We start from the raw sequence: 15,601 nt of genomic DNA, 5'->3' as shown, positions 1-15,601 counted from the left end.
TGTACAGGGGGAGGCGAGACTGCCTGAGAGGGAAGTAGGTTGCCCCAGGCCACACACAAACTAGTGACGTAGCCATTCTCGGAGTGCAGGTCCCTGATCTAACCCTTAACTTGTCACTCTGTCACCCTTCTATTAAGAATCTCTCCACATCGGGGTGCCTGGGTGGCTCAGTGGGTTAAAGCCTCTGCCTTCGGCTCAGGTCATGGTCTCAGGATCCATGGTCTCAGGGTCATATGGGGCTCTCTGTTCAGCAGAGAGCCTGTTTCCGCCTTTCTCTCTGCCTGCCTCTCTGCCTACTTGTGATTCTGTGTGTGTGTGTGTGTGTGTGTGTGTGTGTGTGTGTGTGTCAAATAAATAAATAGAAAGAAAAAAAAAAAGACTCTTTCCACATCAACATAGCACTAGCTCTATAGTGTTGACTGGACCAGAGCTAGACACTAAGCCTGAGTGCGGGCTGATCCATTCTTGCTGTTAGGAATTAGACCTGTGACATTCAGCTTCAGCTGAAGTGGCCAGAACGCATTTAGAGGGGTTTTCACATTGAGTAGCAGCCATGGGAGGGAGGAGTGTGTGTCACAAACAAGGGACAGCTGTGAAGCAGCAGGATTTATAACGTACAGAAAAGAGGAAGCATAGCTGATGGGGAAGCATCAGGAGATACAGATGGTCCAGAGAAAAGCAGACCCCAGAAAGCAGCTGAATGGAGACCAAACCTGGTCCAGAGTGGATATTAGGCAGGTGTTCATGGAATGCTGGAGGGGTGGAAAGGAACACTTGGAACTGCTTCAGGTTCTGCTCATCCCCAGATCCCCAGCCTCACCAAGGCCAGCCTGCCTGTAACTCCTGTTCTTGGATTTCTGGGAGGCTTGCAAAGCTTAATGTCTCTCGGGCATTCTAAATAAACCTCTCCTCTCAGCCTTTTCCGTAGGCAGCACTCTACTCTCCATAACAGGAGTGGCCCTGCTGCAGAGTGAGGGGCAGGTGGTGAAGGGTGAAGGTGCAGGAGGAAAGGAAGACCTAAGGACAGGGGAGAGGATAACCTGATCACCTCTTCCAGGTCGGACACTGTTCTGGTTATTCATTTCTGCTCTAACAAACCTCTCTAAGGCTTCGTGGCTTCCAACAACACTTTATTTTTGTCTGACATGGTCCTGTGGGTCGACTGGACTCAGCTGGGTGGCTCTCACTCGGGGTCTGTCATGTAGTTGCACAAAGGCGGCGCTGGGTCGCAGTCATGGGAAGGCTCGACTGTGCTGGCTGTCCAAAATGTCCACTTACGGGATGAGCGGTGGATGCCGATGTTTGCAATCTCAGCTGTGGCTCTCGGCTGGGATGCCTACATAGAGCCCTTCATGTGGCTTGGGTTTCTCAAGGGATGGTGTCTGGGTTGGGAGAAGGGGCAAGCATTCTACAAGGTCCAAGGAGAGGCTGCAAGGGTCCAGGCTGGTTAGGAAGGATGTGGAGCCAAGCAGTTCACAGGTTGAGAAAAAGAGGAGGACAAGACCCTGAAGGTATCATTACTGGAGCAATGGAGTGGAAAAGGGATTGCAGCTAGAGAATTTAGCATTTATGACGTGAGGCACTTCCAGAAGATCCTGAGAAGTTCCAGGTATGGTATATGGGAGACATCACAGTTATGGGGTTTAAGAACTATGGGGGGCTCTTTTTTGGACAGGTCATCCTCATGGACACCGAAGTTACCCAAGCTATAGCTTGGGTACCCATCCCTGTCCAGGAGATCAGGGATGTCAGTGATGAGGCTCTAGGGAAAGGTCGTCAGGCAGCATGGGTTGCTTTTTTGTTTGGGGTTGAAAGAGCTGGTGGAGAAGCAGCTTGGGATAAAATGGGGATGGGAAATATCTAGAGGACAGATTATCTTTTTAAAAAATGTATTTATTTTCAGGAGAGAAGGAGAGCACAAGTGGAAGGGGAAGAGGGAGAGGGAGAGAATCTCAACCAGACTCCATGCTGAGCACAGAGCCTGACAGAGGGCTCGATTTCAAGGTCCCAAGATCATGACCTGAGCCAAAACCAAGAGTCAGAGGCTTAACCAACTGTGCCACCCAGAGACCCCTAGAGGATAGATAATCTAAGCTGTTTGCATCTTGTATGGTGGCCAAGAATGGTGGAGCTATCTGGTGGTAATGAAATGCCTTCAGGTTTCCTGCTCAGGCTAATACTTTTGCAGGAGCTCAAGAGTTGTTGGCTGTTTCTGACTTTTGCTCAAGGTCTCACTTAGTTAGTGGGTCTTGAAAAACTATGTTCCAGAAGCAAAGGAGGAGGTGGGTTGGGAAGCCATCATGGTGAATGCAGCTCTTACCTGAATGACACATAAGCACACGCGTCCTTCTATGGAATCACTTATCTACCCTCCTTTCATGTTTCTGTGAAATTTTGGAGTCAACAAAGCCCCTGATGGTCCCTGATCCCAGAGGAAGCTCTCTTCCTAGGGAAATTTCTACCACAACTTCTTCACACTGATCTATCTTGTTCCCTCTAGGAATGCCAGCTGTGACACAGTTGTAGTTGTGTTATAGATGCTTCCCACATGGTGCGGGGCTTCCTTTTGGACCTTTGACCTACTTGTAACTACCCACCATTTGTGTGTGTTTGTGTGTATGTGTGTGACCCTTGTGAGGGAATAATTATTTTAGATGTTAACCAAGGATTCTCTGCCCTTCCTTGTCCATTAACTCAGGGGCATTTAGTGCTTCTGAGGAGGAATGGTATAGCAGAAAAGCAGGCGAGTGCATGTTAAATGGGGAGAAGGGTCTGGAAATAGCTGAATGACCAATGTAACTCCACCATGGGAATGAGCAGTCTCAGTAAACACTCCGCATGAACAATGAACAATGGCCAAGGCAGAGGGGAGCAGGGTGGCTTGGAGGATGCCCGTGTGGGTGGTGGACAGTGACCAAGGATCAGATTCACACTTGGCACTTGGCTCTTCGGCCCCCAGATTGTAGGCGTTCCTATATCCTGGGAACAAGCTGGGTGGGGCCTTTTTGAATTGCTAAGATTAAATTTCTACCACCAAAAAGAAATGGGGCTTAGGCTACCCCTAAAGATCAGCTCTAGAACCATCTGAAAAGCTCAATTTGTGGGCTGAAATTCTTACCTCTGGGGGACAGTCTGTGAGGAATTCTAATCATGCTTTATTTTATTTTTTTTAAAAGATTTTATTTATTTATTTGACAGAGAGAGATCACAAGTAGGCAGAGAGGCAGGCAGAGAGAGAGAGGAGGGAAGCAGGCTCCCCACTGAGCAGAGAGCCCAATGCGGGATTCGATCCCAGGACCCTGAGATCATGACCTGAGCTGAAGGCAGCGGCTTAACCCACTGAGCCACCCAGGTGCTCCCATGCTGTATTTTTTTTAAAGAATTTACTTATTTATTTGAGAGAGAGACAGAGAGCGCGCAGGACCAGGGGCTGAGGGAGAGAGAATCTCAAGCAGACTCCCAACTGAGCTCAGAGCCTGACTTGGGCCACGATCCCAGGACCCTGAGATCATGACCTGAGCCAATACCAAGAGTCTGATGTTTAACCAGCTGCGCCACCCAGGCCCCCGCAATCATCATGCTTTCGGAGAAATTGCATGTGTGCGTGCATCTGACAGCAAGTGTTCCAGATAAAACCATGCTTCCTCAGGGAAACACGGTGGCTCTGAGAGAACCAGGAAGCTGGAGTCACTGCTGGTTTTTTAAATGCTGGTCCCTGTGATAAGAATGAAAGAGGAGAAGCATAGCTGAGTAGGGGTTGGGGGAGAGAAGGGCAGGGAGGGAGGTTGCTTCAGATCTCTCAAAGGTGGAATTTCTGAGAGGACTAGGTCGTCTGCGGGGCCAGGCCATTAAGGCAGAGAAGATTCAGATATCAGGCCAAACCACCTTGCCTCTTAGTTCTCCTGGAGGTGACCCACTGGGTAGATCGTGGAGAAGTGGGTGTCAGGATTCTCTTAGGCATGGGGCTCTAGGGGGGGAGCTGTTGGTCAGGGCCCTTGGCCTCAGGAGCTTGGCCCTCATCAGCAGTCTCTGGTGCCCCCAGGCGTGGATTGGAATAGTTTAGACATAAAGGCCGCGTTCCTGATTGACTTGTTTCCATTGAGTCCATACCTATTAGGGATCTGTTGGTAATTATCCAGCTTCACTTCAGCCCCCGGGGGCCTGTATTCCGCAGCAGTAATGAGTCTGAGCAGCCTCTCTGGCATAATAAACAGCACCGGCACGGGCACAAGGGCACTGGCTTCCTCTCTCCATAGGGCAACTCGGGCTTCAAGGACGATGAAGGGACTCACGATCACAGGCGAGCTTTAATTGCTTTTGTGAAACTACAGATGAGTAGCAGGCACTGAGATCCCTTGGGCCTCGGCTGAGAAGTGAGATCTTTATTCATTTTGCTTGTTTAGAAAGTAGTGGGAATGGTCACAACAACAACAGCTATCATGGAGTGACTATTTATTATGTGCCCGACTCTGTGTGAAGTGCTTTCTATACATTATTTCTTTTAAAGCTTATCTCTACCTCCTGAGCTGAGGTCTACTGTCATCCGCATTTTATAGACAGAGAAAGGAAAGCTCTTAAAAAGTGATGTGATTTGGGGCGCCTGGGTGGCTCAGTGGGTTAAGCCTCTGCCTTCCGGCTCAGGTCGTGATCCCTGGGTCCTGGGATCGAGTCCCGCATCGGGCTCTCTGCTCAGCAGGGAGCCTGCTTCCCCTCCTCTCTCTCTGCCTGTCTGTGATTTCTGTCTGTCAAATAAATTAAAAAAAAAATTAAGTGATGTGATTTGCCCAGGTGGTAAAGGATGGATCAGGTTGTAAATTTGGGGATGCTGGGCAGGAGGCAGGGGTCCTAGACAGGAGGATATGAGGAATCTTTTCTGGTTCCCTTTGTATTCAAGCTTGATGATGGGGTGGCTAGTTTAAGGTCATAGAGGCAAAGCAATATTTTCAGACATGAAATCTTTGTCACAACTATCCCTGTCTCTCCTAAAGGAGAGAAGACATCATTAAAATCTCCAAAAATTGGCCTGTCGAGCAATCCCCATGTTCACGTAAGCTCCTGGAGGACCTCAGGAGTTCACAGCCCCTTAAGAGCAGTAGCAAGAGATCCTGATAACCACATATACAATCTCTAGGAAAGAAAGAGGCTTTGAAGATAATATAGGTTATAGGATTCTTTCAAAGGAAAGAAGCAGCCATATGCACCAATGGTTGGAATGATGTTTATAACCATCTGAGTGGTAGAATTCTGGATGGATTTTTCCTTATATTTGTTTTGTATAATGAACCTATTTTTAATTTAAAATAGTCTCTGAAACAGTTATTTAAAAAAAAAAACAAGCATTAAAACTCTTAAAAACTTAGCTGTGGATATAAACCATTTCAAAGAGAGTGGAAATGAAATGTAACATCTTTGGTTTTATGGGATAAGCTAAAGCTGGATTCAAGAAAAATAATTGTCTTAAACGCTTTAGCCATTAAATAAGTAAAGTGAAAACAAATGAAATGAGTGTTGACCTCAAGAATTAGGAAAAGAAGGGGCGCCTGGGTGGCTCAGTGGGTTAAGCCTCTGCCTTCAGCTCAGGTCATGATCTCAGGGTCCTGGGATCGAGCCCCGTATCAGGATCTCTGCTCAGCAGGGAGCCTGCTTCCTCCTCTCTCTCTGCCTACCTCTCTGTCTACTTGTGATCTCTGTCTGTCAAATAAATAAATAAAATCTTAAAAAAAAAAAAAATAAAAGAGGGGCACCTGGGTGGCTCAGTGGGTTAGGCCTCTGCCTTCCGCTCAGGTCATGATCCCAGGGTCCTGGGATCGAGCCCCGCGTCGGGCTCTCTGCTCTGCAGGGAGCCTGCTTCCTCCTCTCTCTCTGCCTGCCTCTCTGTGTACTTGTGATCTCTGTCAGATAAATAAAGGAAAAATCTTTTAAAAAAATAAATAAATAAATAAAATAAAAAAAAAATAAAAAGAATTAGGAAAAGAAGGTCAACAACAACAACAAAACACAAGGAAATCAGGACAGAGCACTTAAAAAAGAAAAAAAAAAGGACAACCAAACTGAACTAGAAAGTCTAAGACCAATAAACACTGATAGCTAACAGCAAGACGAAGTTCTTCGAAACAGCCAGTGAAATAGACAGGCATCTGGGAAATGTAAGAAAATAGGCAAAATTCAGAATGGAAAAGGAATCAGATGTATGGAATTCAAGGATCTTTTGTAAGCATTATCAAAGGATATACTACAATACATTACGAATGAATTTAAAAATCTGGATGAGATAGCTGCTTTTCAAGGAAGATACAAATGAATGAAATTGACTAAAGAAAGAAGTGAAAAAACGTAGATGGACCAGTAGCCCCAAAAGAAATAGTAAAAATTATAAACAAACCAAACTCCACTTCTTTGAAAGATGCTACCCTCAGATAATTTTATGGATGAGTTATTTATTTATTTATTCACTTGAAAGTGAGTGGGCGCAGGAGTGTGGGTGGGGGAGGCAGAGAGAAGGAGAGAGAGATCTTTCCACATCTAGCAGGTTCCACATCCAGCACAGAGCCTGACTCGGGGCTCGATCTCACAACCCTGAGATTATGACCTGAGCCGAAATCGAGAGTCAGACATTTAACTGACTAAGCCACCCAGGCCGCCCTTTTGATTTATTTTTAAAATTTTAATTATTTTTTTGTTTGTTTGTTTGAGTAGGCTCCATGACTGATGTGAGGCCTGAACATCATGACCCCAAGATAAGGAGCCCCATGTTTTACTGACTAAGCCAGCCAGGTGTCCCTACGAATGAGGTTTTTTTAAAAAACATACAAAGAATAAGTTATTTTCAGACCACTTGAGTAGGCAGAGCAAACAAAAAGGAAAGTTCCTCCAACTCTTTTATGAAGCTAGCATAACTAAGCAAAATCTGATTATAAACACACAAGAAAGGAATATTACCAGCCAAACTTTCTTATGAATACTGATGTAAAACCCCTAAATAAATCTAAATAAACCATCATCAAATCAATTCCAACCAAGCTGGTTCTAGTACTAACAGTACAATAAAGCATGACCCAGTCAAGCTTAGTCTTGTCCTGCAAGGATGGTTTAATATTAGGAAAGTTATCAATACATCTGATTATATCAGTAAGTACAGAGGGAAGTCAAATGATCAATGCTGTAGATTTTGTAGAAACAATGGGTATCATTAATGGGCATTTTTCTCAACAACTCTAGGTGAACTTGGAATAAAGCAGTAGTTCCTATATATGGTGAAGAATGTCTACCTTTTTTAAATAAGCATATAATGTATTATTAGCCCCAGGGGTACAGGTTTGTGAATCGCCAGTTTTACACACTTCACAGCACTCACCATAACACATACCTTCCCCAATGTCCATAACCCCACCACCCTCTCCCTACCCCCCTCCCTCCAGCAACCCTCAGTTTATTTTGTGACATTAAGTGTCTCTTATGGTTTGTCTCCCTCCCGATCCCATCTTGTTTCATTTAAAGAATGTCTATCTTAAAACAACATCCACATTAACTTAAAAGCAAAATGCTAGACATAATCCCATATGGTCAAAAGCAAAAAGAGATGCCTATTACGATTCTCATAAGATCAGTATTTAATACTGCCGGTTTTTAGGCAAAGATTTTCAAAGATAACGTAACCTAGCCAGAGACAGTCTGATGTGGCTTCTTCCAAGCATGCTACTATTTGGTACCTCTTCAAATCTAATTTTAAAAAGTGAACATTTGAATTACACAAGCTGTATATTCTTGTTGATACAATTAAAACGACTGACATAATTCAAGCATCTGAAGTAAAATTAATCATCTCTTCTTCCCCTCTACAGACTAATATCCCTAATAGGCACTGTTAAAATGTTGTATATTCTCTTCCGTATTTTCCTTTGCTTAAAGAGGCAGATGGAAACATATGAGTGCTTATCTAAGTTCTCTTTCAAAAGCAGGGAACACAGAGGCTCAGTGGGTTAAGCATCTATTTCTTTTTTTTTTTAAGATTTTTTTTTTTTATTTGACACAGAGAGAGAGATTACAAGTAGGCAGAGAGGCAGGCAGAGAGAGAGGGAAGCAGGCTCCCCGCTGAGCAGAGAGCCTGATTCAGGACTTGATCCCAGGACCCTGAGATGATGACCTGAGCCGAAGGCAGAGGCTTTAACCCACTGAGCCACCCAGGTGCCCCAAGCATCTAGTTCTTGATTTCCGCTCAGTCACAATCTTGGGGTTGTGAGATCGAGCCCTGCACAGTGCTCTGTGCTCAGCGGAAAGTTTGCTGGAAATTCTCACTATCCCTCTCCCTCTCCCCCTCCCCCTGTTTGCATGTACTGTCTCTCTCTCTCTCTCTCAAAAAAAAAAAAATAGTAAATAAATTTTTTTAAAAGTGGGGAGTGCAAAATATATTGTTCAGCTTGCTTTTGTCAGTTACTAGTTACCATGGATATCCTTCCAGTTAATACAAAATACTCTACATCTTTGAAAGTAATGTCCATTAAATATCTGTTCAGTAGTTAAAAAGGAAAAGTATCTGAGGAAGACAATTGACAGCAGTTTTCAGCCTCTGTCTGTGCCCCAGCAGTTTGGCTCCGGCCCTGAACTTGCATGCTCTAATATCCAAAATAATATCCCTGTAGTTATTTGGACCGGCCTTCCTTAGACAGCAGGTTCATAGCCATCTAATTGCTCTTTAAGTAAACCTCTTGAGGGGCCTCACCCCCTCCTCTACAAATGGCTCCGCATATTTCTTCCGGCCACATAAGAACCTCTCTTAGAGAGTTTTGGTTATTACGATGGTCAGTACCATTTGAGTCTCCTGGCAGTGCTTTCATTGATAACTCAGTTGGGTCTCGCCTCATTATTCGGTTCTCACCCCATAATCTCGTTCTGAATCTACTACGAATGAGGGGGTAGGGAAATGAGCACTCCTACACAGTATGTGAAAATGGGTTGTACTATTTATGTGGGGTAACTTGTGCATCCAAATTGGCATACACTTTGACCAGGTAGTTTAACATAGAATAGTATAATGCAAATAAATAAATTTATAATAGCAATAATAGAAATAAAATGATCGCAGCTATGCGTAAGCTTTTCTGGACAATGTATTTACGGCATCAAAAAGTTGGGAACAATCTTTATGCTCATTGCCAGGGAATATAATGATGTTACATTCATGCAATGGAATTCTATGTGGTTGGTGTTTGTTTGTGTTTTTTTTTTTTTTTAAGATGATGTTAATTTATTTGACAGAGAGAGAGAGAACAAGCAGGGGGAGCAGGAGAGGGAGAAGCAGGCTCCTTGCTCAGCAGGGAGCACTAAAGGCAAATGCTTGACTGACTGAGTCACCCAGGCACCTCTCTATCTAGCTGTTAAAAACAATGTTAAAGAGAGGTGCCTGGGTGGCTCAGTCGGTTAAGCATCTGCCTTTAGCTCATGTCATGATCCCAGGGTCCTGGGATCAAGCCTCACATCTGGCTCCCTGCTCAGTGGAGAGCCTGCTTCTCCCTCTCCCTCTGCCTCTTTCTGCTCATGCTCTCACTCTCTCTTACTCTCAAACAAACAAACAAATAAATAAATCTTTAAAAAAATAATGTTAAAGAAAAATATTTATTGTCCCAGAAAACTAGTTATAATGTGTGGTTATGTGAAAGAAATAATTTTGAACTATTAAATATTATATATGCACATACACAGGGATACGAATATTGAAAGAGTGTTTACAAAGTTCCTCACTTTTTTTTTATTTAAAAGATTTAAAAAATTTTTTTGACAGACAGAGATCACAAGTTGGCAGAGAGGCAGGCAGAGAGAGAGGGGAAGCAGGCTCCCCACTGAGCAGAGAGCCCCATGCAGGGCTCGATCCCAGGACCCTGGGATCATAACCTGAGCCGAAGGCAGAGGTTTTAACCCACTGAGCCACCCAGGTGCCCCACAAAGCTCCTCACTTTTAAACATAATGTTTTTTTACTAGAAGTGTCTTTGGAAGTTAGTTCTCTGAAAGTGAAACTGTAGGCTCACATATTACAAAGGATTTCTATTCCTAGAGCACTAACAGCAATGAAGATCGTGACTTACAGTTGCTTAAAACCTCATATGGGGGGGGGGGTTCCTTAGAGGTGATGTGCCAGAGCCTGGGGTAGGAGAATGTTGACAGTACAGATCTGTCCTTTCTCTGTTCACTCAGTAGTGTTCACCGGGGACCTGCTTTGTGCCAGTGTCTCCACTGGGCACCAGAGACATACCAGGGAATGAAACCAGATTCAGTTATTACTCCCCCGTAGCTCACAGCCCAGTGGGTGGGACACATCTGACTGAAATAATCAGATGAATGAATGTGCTCTCAAAGGAAAGAACACTTTGGCTGTCCTCCTTAGTAGAGACAATTGGAAAATGGCCTTGAGCATCTGCCCCCAGCCAGGACCTGCTGTCCTTTCCCTGCTCCTCCTGGAAGCCCCCAGTGTTAAGTCTTCACCCTAAACAATCTTCTGAGGCATCAATGAAAGCATCGCTGTGTGCCTCAAATGTTGCTGTACATTGTACTCACTGAAATCCCTCTCAAAGAGAGTTTCTTTATTTTTTTTTTAAAATATTTTATTTACTTATTGGACAGAGAGAGAGATCACAAGTAGGCAGAGAGGCAGGCAGAGAGAGAGAGAGAAGCAGGCTCCCTGCTGAGCAGAGAGCCCGATGCGGGGCTTGATCCCAGGACCCCAGGATCATGACCCGAGCTGAAGGCAGAGGCTCTAACCCACTGAGCCACCCAGACGCCCCTCAAAGAGAGTTTCTTAAAATTTGTTTTGTTTGTTGTCATTGTTGTTTTTAGGTGGGGAAGGTCAGAGGAAGGGCAACAGTCTGAAGCAGGCTCCCGACCCAGGGCAGAACCGGACACAGGGCTCAATCTCACAACCCTGAGCTTATGACCTAAACTGAAATCAAGAGTCCGATGCTTAGCAACTGAGCCGCCCAGGGGGCCCTCCAAGAGAGGTGGTTTTACGGTTGGAAGGAATATGATGATGAGTCATTTGAAGAGGAGGGATGAAATGCCAGAGAAGTGGCAGAGGAAACTGTCTTCTCATTGTCTTAGTGGGGCCCTTGCTGACTGCCTCCCTGGCCTCCGCACACCCCTACGCCCCCCTGCAGTGCCCAAGTACGGGACAGTTAGAGTGAGACTCCCTGCCTAAGACTAGAGCTGTCAAGGCCACCCCATGGAGAAAGCCAGGATGGCCGCTACTCCGCAGCCGAGATTAGGCCTATTTGTTTTGTACGGTGTGTTTCTGTTTTTGTTTAAGATTTTATTTATTTATTTGACAGAGATCACAAGTAGGCAGAGAGGTAGGCAGAGAGAGAGGAGGAAGCAGGCTCCCCACTGACCAGAAAGCCCAATGTGGGCCTCGATCCCAGGACCCTGGGATCATGATCTGAGCTGAAGGCAGAGGCTTTAACCCACTGAGCCACGCAGGCGCCCCTGTACATTTTAAATTTTTAATCGTTTTTAAAATTGAATTAATTGCCAACATTTAAAAATTAGTGATGTTATTTTAAAATCCAGATTTCTAGCCTCCTTTGAAAAAAATCACATGATTCTGGCACCACTGGTCCCATATCCCTACATTGTAACAATTCTCAGGAACCACTCTAGTCCCTTAGTTTACCTACAACTTGCATTGTGTTGTCTTCCCAGGCCCTGTGACATGACTGCTAAGTACAGCTGCATAGATTGTGCACTGCACAACTTGAGAGGGTGTCATTCCCATAGATCAATATGAACAGTGCCCCTGGAATTGTGCGTTGTGGTGAAAACAGATGGTCCTATTTGACTTGCATTCTGGATCTCTAGATTAGGGATTTTTATATGTAATGTGCAATTTGCACAAAAGCCGTATATAAGAAAGTCAAGGATCCCTTACATCTCCATATAGTAGCAGTGCTTATTTCTGGCTGATGGCATTATGGTTGGGTTTTATTCTTTTTGTGATTTTCCACATTTTCACGTTTTTCTGCAACAAACATGTATTCCTTCTATAATCGGAGAATAGGAGGGAAATGACAACAAATGTTACATTAAGAAAAAAGTAAATGAGGTGCCGTGAGATTCTGGCAGGAAGGAGAGCAGAGGCCAGCATTTACTTGCAAGTGAGAGGCTGGATGCAGGCAGCCGAGAGGATTTCTAATGAGGCCAAGAGTCCAGGGAATGCGCCAGAAGGGGGCTGTGATTACCATCTGAATCTAACAGCCTTCTTTAGAAATTACTAAGTGCACAGTGTCCTGGCAACACAGGAAGACACGGAAACCAGCACAACCAGGGTACACTGCCCTAGGAATGTGGACTGAGGTTTGCTTTCTTTTTTCTCAAACCACCAAAAGGAAGTGAACATAGGCGCTGAGCTTGGGAGAACTTGAATAATTGCCAAGCTGTGGCTGGTGAATAAAAGTTCAATTACAATTGTGCTTGTTAATGAAATCCAAGTGCTAGAGTGGGGAGACCAGCAGAAACAGCCCTCTTTTCTGAAAGCACAAACAGGGAAGCTGGTAAGGGTGGGGCTGGGTGGGGGGTGCTGGGGAGAGCAGTCAGGTGCTCCCCTGGGCTGGAAGTGGGGGGAGGGGCGGCGAGCGTGATTTCAGAAACAAATTGCGTTCAAGTGTGCAAGCTGTAAACCCTTTTGTATTTCAATGACCTCATCTGTAAACTGAGGATAATAATGTCTTCCTCACGGGATTATCATAAGAATGAAACGGTGTTACTAATACATAGTTAGTTCTCCCCTTCCCCCACCCCCCCAAGCTAATTCGGTATGTCAAATCCTGACAACGTGCAGAAGGCAGACCACTGTGCTAGGCTCTGGGGGAAGGAGTATTTAGAGGGAGAAGATATGGCACCGTACTCTCTCTCTTTTTTTTTTTTTTAAGATTTTATTTGACAGTGATCACAAGTAGGCAGAGAGGCAGGCAGAGAGAGAGAGAGAGAAGCAGGCTCCCTGCTGAGCAGAGAGCCTCATGCAGGGCTCGATCCCAGGACCCTGAGATCATGACCTGAGCTGAAGGCAGCGGCTCAACCCACTGAGCCACCCAGATGCCCCAAGGCACTGTATTCTTTATGAATGTAAGCTCTTTTGACATTACCACAATCCCATGATATATATGTGTGTGTGTGTGTGTGTGTGTGTGTGTGTGTGTGTGTGTATTTTTTAAAGATTTATTTATTTATTTGAGGGGGAAGAAGCAGAAGGAGAGAGAGAGAGACTCTCAAGCAAACTCTATGCAGAGCTGAGATCATGGCCTGAGCCAAAATCCAGAGTCTGATATTTAACTGACTGAGCCACCCAGGCCGCCACCCCAAGATAAATATTTTTACAATATTTTGAACTTTTCATTGGAAATAATTTTCAGAGTCACAGACAAGTTGAAAAAATGGTATAGAGTTCCTACGTACCCTTCATCCAGCTTCCCCTAATATTAATGTCCTGTGTAACCACTGTATGGTTTTTTTTTTAATTCATTTATTTGACAGAGAGAGATCACAAGTAGGCAGAGAGGCAGGCAGAGAGAGAGGAGGAAGCAGGCTCCCTGCTGAGCAGAGAGCCTGATGTGGGGCTGGATCCCAGGACCCTGGGATCATGACCTGAGCCAAAGGCAGAGGCTTTAACCCACTGAGCCACCCAGGCACCCCAACTGTCTGGTTTTCAACACCAAGAAATTAACATTGGTATGGTTCTGCTAAGTAAACTATAGACCGTACTGGAATTTCACCAGTAACACCCCCCACACACACACCCCGTGCCCTCTTTCTGGTGCAGAATCTCACGGATCTCACATTACTTACAGGAGTTATGTTTCTTTAGTTTCTTGTCTTTCATAATCTTGACACTTTTGATGAGCACCAGACAGCTGTTTTGTAGGATGTCTCTGGATCTGATTTTGTCTGATGTTTTCTCATAATCAAATTGAGGTGATGCATTTTTGGTGAGAATACCACAGAAGTGATGTGTTCTTCTCAGTGTGTCCAACCGTGGGGTGGGAAGGGCTCATGATGTCTTAGAATAACTTTTTTAAAAAAACAGGAGAGTTAACTTGCCTGATGTTCACAGTTTGGGACCAAGCCGAATCACTTACCACATAAAAATAGTCTTGGAAGCAGGAGAGATTTATAGATGTTAGGAATGCAGGATTGAAATGTAGGTAAGAGATCATGACTGCTCCTGATTTAAGTTTCTCTTTGCATGTGGGTGTGAACTAAGCTGAGAAGGTCCTTCTAAGAGGAAACAAGGAACTGTAGGGTGGCTGATTTAGTATTGGCATTAGGAGGGCAGAGGACACTGTGGGACTGTCGCTTCTACCGCAGGGGCAGCTGTACTCACCTGAGCTAGGTGTGGCCATAAGGGAATGTGGGGCGCAGTATGGCCTGATAGTGCAATTTTTTAAGAGCATCCACTAATCTGGATTCCCATGTGAAATGGACTATTATATTTTAATTATTATCTCCCCCTGGTTTTATCGAGATAGAATTCTCATTTAACATTGTGTAAGTTTAGGGTATCAATGTGATGATTTCATTGATATCTGTATTGCAAAACAGTGACCCCAATGAGGTTAGTCAACATATCCATCATCTCACATAATTGCAATTGGGTATGTGCTGGGAACATTTACGATCTACTTTCTTAGCAACCTTCAAGTATATCAAATACTGTTGTTAACTACAGTCACCCTGCTGAGCGTTAACTCCCCAGAGCTTGTTCATGTAACCTAAGTTTGTCCCTTTGACCAACATCTGCCCATTCTACCACCCGCCAACCCCCAGCAACCACCATTCTACTCGCTGTTTCTAGGACTTTGGCTTTTGTTTTAGATTCCTCGTATAATGGAGGTCATACTGTATGTGTTTTTCTCTCTTTGATTTCACCTAACATAATGACCTCAGGCCACAAATGGCATGATGTCCTTCTTTTTTATGGCTGAATAATATTCTGGTGTGTGTGTGTGTATGTGTGTGTGTGTGAGAGAGAGAGAGAGAGAGTTTCTTTTTCTGTTCATTAGTTGACGCTTAGGTTGTTTCCATCTCTTGGCTATTGTAAATAATGCTGTGAGGAACCTGGGGATGCAGATACCTCTTCAAGATAGTGAATTCATTTCCTCCAGAAATGGATCAGAAATGTAGCTCTATTTTTAATTTTTTGAGGAACTTCTATTCTGTTCTCCACAGTGGCTTCACGAATTTACCTTCTCACCAGCACCACCCTGGATTTCCTTTTCTTTACATCTTTGCCAGCATTTCTTCAATCTTGTCTTTTTTTTTTTTAAAGTTTATTTATTTAATCTCTATACCCAATGTGGGGCTCGAACTCACCACCCTGAGATCAAGAGTGGCGTGCTCCACAGACTGAGTCAACTAGGCACCCCTCTTGCTCATCTTTTTGATACCAGCCATTCTGACAGATGTGAGGTGATATCTCACTGTGGTTTTGACTTGCATTTCTCTGATGATTAATGATATTGAGGATTTTTTCATGTACAATTGGCCATTTGTATATCTTCTTTGGAAAAATGTCTATTTAGGTCCTCTGCCCCTCCCCTTTTTTGCTAATAAGTTGTATGAGTT

At 44.4% G+C, this 15,601-nt stretch overlaps 1 protein-coding gene across 6 annotated transcripts in view; it reads left to right on the top strand.

The window, feature by feature from the left end:
- USP31 (ubiquitin specific peptidase 31) overlaps positions 1 to 15,601 on the top strand; it is a 215,837-nt gene that overhangs the window by 167,163 nt on the left and 33,073 nt on the right. The gene's annotated exons all lie outside the window — the stretch shown is intronic.

Source organism: Mustela erminea, chromosome 20 (assembly GCF_009829155.1).
Source record: "Mustela erminea isolate mMusErm1 chromosome 20, mMusErm1.Pri, whole genome shotgun sequence".
NCBI lineage: Eukaryota > Metazoa > Chordata > Mammalia > Carnivora > Mustelidae > Mustela > Mustela erminea.
Note: the sequence above shows the minus strand (reverse complement) of the source record. Positions and strands in the feature narration are given on the sequence as shown.